Source organism: Chiloscyllium plagiosum, chromosome 5 (assembly GCF_004010195.1).
Source record: "Chiloscyllium plagiosum isolate BGI_BamShark_2017 chromosome 5, ASM401019v2, whole genome shotgun sequence".
Classification (NCBI taxonomy): domain Eukaryota; kingdom Metazoa; phylum Chordata; class Chondrichthyes; order Orectolobiformes; family Hemiscylliidae; genus Chiloscyllium; species Chiloscyllium plagiosum.
Window position 1 is genome coordinate 124,032,083 of NC_057714.1, and position 4,341 is coordinate 124,036,423.

The following is a 4,341-nucleotide window of genomic DNA, read 5'->3' on the forward strand; positions in this document are numbered from 1 at the left end:
AGGGATCACACTCTCTCTGGACTGGACACTACATTCAGGGATCACACTCTCTCTGGACTGGACACTGCAAACAGGGAGCACACTCTCTCTGGACTGGACACTGCAATCAGGGACCACGCTATCTCTGGACTGGACACTGCAAACAGGGAGCACACTCTCTCTGGACTGGACACTGCAATTAGGGAGCACACTCTCACTGGACTGGACACTGCAATTAGGGAGCACACTCTCACTGGACTGACACTGCAATCAGAGATCACGCTCTCTCTGGACTGGACACAACAAACAGGGAGCACACTCTCTCTGGACTGGACACTGCAATCAGGAAGCACACTCTCTCTGGACTGGACACTGCAATCAGGGAGCACACTCTCTCTGGACTGACACTGCAATCAGAGATCACGCTCTCTCTGGACTGGACACTACAAACAGGGAGCACACTCTCTCTGGACTGGACACTGCAATCAGGAAGCACACTCTCTCTGGACTGACATTGCAAACAGGCAGCACACTCACTCTGGACTGGACACTGCAATCAGGCCACGCACTCTCTCTGGACTGGTCACCGTAATGAAGCAGCACACTCTCTCTGGACTGGACACTGCAATCAGGGAACACACTCACTCTGGACTGAACACTGCAATCAGGCCACGCACTCTCTCTGGACTGGACACCGTAATGAAGCAGCACACTCTCTCTGGACTGGACACTGCAAACAGGTATCATGCTCTCACTGGACTGGACACTGCAATCCGTGTGCCACGCTCTCTCTGGACTGGACACTGCAATCAGGGAGCACACTCGCCCTGGACTGGACACTGCAAACAGGCAGCACACTCTCTCTGGACTGGACACTGCAATCAGGGAGCACACTCTCACTGGACTGGACACTGCAAACAGGGAGCACACTCTCACTGGACTGGACACTGCAAACAGGCTGCACGCTCTCTCTGGACTGGACACTGCAATCAGGGATCACGCTCTCTCTGGACTGGACACTGTAATCAGGGAGCACACTCTCTGGACTGGACACTGCAGAGAGGGAACACACTCTCTCATGACTGGACGCTACAAACAGGGAGCACCTTGCCTCTGGACTGAACACTGCAATCAGGGATCAGACTCGCTCAGGACTGGACACTGCAATCAGGCAGCACACTCTCTCTGGACTGGTCTCTGCAAACAGAGAGAACACTCTCTCTGGACTGGACACTGCAGAGAGGGAACATACTCTCTCATGACTGGACGCTACAAACAGGGAGCACCTTGCCTCTGGACTGAACACTGCAATCAGGGATCAGACTCGCTCAGGACTGCGGTGTCACGCTCTCTCTGGACTGGACACTGCAATCAGAGATCACGCTCTCAGGACGGGACACTGCAATCCGGTGTAATGCTCTCTCTGGACTGGACACTGCAATCAGGGAGCACACTCGCCCTGGACTGGACACTGCAAACAGGCAGCACGCTCTCTCTGGACTGGACACTACACCTAGGGAACATGCTCTCATGGACTGGACACTGCAATCAGGCAGCACACTCTCTCTGGACTGTACATTGCAAACAGGCAGCACACTCTCTCTGGACTGGACACTGCAATCAGGCAGCACACTCTCTCTGGACTGGACAATGCAACCAGGGATTATGCTCTCTCTGGACTGGACACTGCAATCAGAGATCACGCTCTCAGGACTGGACACTGGAATCCGGTGTCATGCTCTCTCTGGACTGGACACTGCAATCAGGGAGCACACTCTCTCTGGACTGGACACTGCAATCAGAGAGCACACTCTCTCTGGTCTGGACACTACAAACAGGGAGCACACTCTCTCTGGACTGGACTCTGCAACCAGGGATTATGCTCTCTCTGGACTGCACACTGCAATCCGGTGTCACACTCTCTCATGACTGGACACTGCAAACAGGGAACATGCTCTCTCACGACTCGACACTGCAATCCGGTGTCACGCTCTCTCTGGACTGGACACTGCAATTAGGGAGCACACTCTCTCTGGACTGGTCTCTGCAATCAGAGTGCACACTCTCTCTGGACTGGACACTGCAATCAGGGATCACGCTCTCTCTGGACTGGACACTGCAATCAGGGATCACACTCTCTCTGGACTGGACACTGCAATTAGGGAGCACACTCTCTCTGGACTGGACACTACAAACAGGAAGAACACTCTCTCTGGACTGGACACTGCAATCCGGTGTCATGCTCTCTCTGGACTGGACACTGCAATCAGGGAGCACACTCTCTTTGGATGGTACACTACAATCAGGGACCACACTCTCTCTGGACTGGACAGGGCAATCAGGCAGCACACTCTCTCTGGACTGGACACTGCAATCCGGTGTCACACTCTCTCTAGACTGGTCACTGCAATCAGAGAGCACACTCTCTCTAGACTGGTCACTGCAATCAGGGAGCACACTCTCTCTGGACTGGACACTGCAATCAGGGAGCACACTCTCTCTGGACTGGACACTGCAGAAAGGGCGCACACTCTCTCTGGACTCGACACTACAAACAGGGAGCACACTCTCTCATGACTGGACGCTACAAACAGGGAGCACCTTGCCTCTGGACTGAACACTGCAATCAGGGATCACGCTCTCTCTGGACTGGACACTGCAACCAGGGATCATGCTCTCTCTGGACTGGACACAGCAATCCGGCGTCACACTCTCTCTGGACTGGACACTGCAATTAGGGAGCACACTCTCTCTGGACTGGTCTCTGCAATCAGAGAGCACACACTCTGTGGACTGGACACTGCAATCAGGGAGCACACTCTCTCTGGACTGGACACTGCAATCAGGGAGCACACTCTCTCTGGACTGGACACTGCAATCAGGGAGCACACTCTCTCTGGACTGGACACTGCAATCAGGGAGCACACTCTCTCTGGACTGGACACTGCAATCAGGGAGCACACTCTCTCTGGACTGGACACTGCAATCAGGGAGCACACTCTCTCTGGACTGGACACTGCAATCAGGGAGCACACTCTCTCTGGACTGGACACTGCAATCAGGGAGCACACTCTCTCTGGACTGGACACTGCAATCAGGGAGCACACTCTCTCTGGACTGGACACTGCAATCAGGGAGCACACTCTCTCTGGACTGGACACTGCAATCAGGGAGCACACTCTCTCTGGACTGGACACTGCAATCAGGGAGCACACTCTCTCTGGACTGGACACTGCAATAATGCATAAAACTCTCTCTGCACTGGACATTGAAATCAGGAAGCACTCTCTCTCAGGACTGCACACTGCAATCAGGGAGCACCCTCGCTTTGGTCTGGACATTGCAATCATTGACCACATTCTCTCTCGACTATACACTGCAATCAGACAGCACACTCTCTGGGCTGCACACTGCAATCAGACAGCACACTCTCTGGGCTGCACACTGCAATCAGACAGCACACTCTCTGGGCTGCACACTGCAATCAGACAGCACACTCTCTGGGCTGCACACTGCAATCAGACAGCACACTCTCTGGGCTGCACACTGCAATCAGACAGCACACTCTCTGGGCTGCACACTGCAATCAGACAGCACACTCTCTGGGCTGCACACTGCAATCAGACAGCACACTCTCTGGGCTGCACACTGCAATCAGACAGCACACTCTCTGGGCTGCACACTGCAATCAGACAGCACACTCTCTGGGCTGCACACTGCAATCAGACAGCACACTCTCTGGGCTGCACACTGCAATCAGACAGCACACTCTCTGGGCTGCACACTGCAATCAGACAGCACACTCTCTGGGCTGCACACTGCAATCAGACAGCACACTCTCTCAGGACTGGACACTGCAATGAGGGAGCACACTCTCTCTGGGCTGTACACTGCAATCAGGGAGCACACTCTCTTTGGACTCGACACCGCAATCAGGGAGCACACTCTTTGGACTGGGCACCGCAATCAGGGAGCACCTTCTCTCTGGACTGGACAACATAATGAAGCAGCACACTCTTTCTGGACTGGACACTGGAAACAGGCAGCACTCTATGGACAGGACACTGCAACCAGGGATCATGCTATCTCTGGACTGGACACTGCAATCCGGTGTCACACTCTCTCTGGACTGGACACTGTAATTAGGGAGCACACTCTCTCTGGACTGGACACTGCAATCAGGGATCACGCTCTCTCTGGACTGGACACTGCAATCAGGCAGCACGCTCTCTCTTTGGACTGGACACTGCAATGAAGGAGCACACTCTCTCTGGACTGGACACTGCAATCCGGTGTCACACTCTCTCTGGACTGGACACTGCAATCAGGGATCACGCTCTCTCTGGACTGGACACTGCAATC

The 4,341-nt window shown here is 54.2% G+C and overlaps 1 long non-coding RNA gene across 1 annotated transcript in view; it reads right to left on the reverse strand.

Annotated features, from left to right (window-relative positions):
• Nucleotides 1–4,341, reverse strand: part of LOC122550377 — a 76,379-nt gene that overhangs the window by 43,260 nt on the left and 28,778 nt on the right. The window lies entirely within an intron of this gene.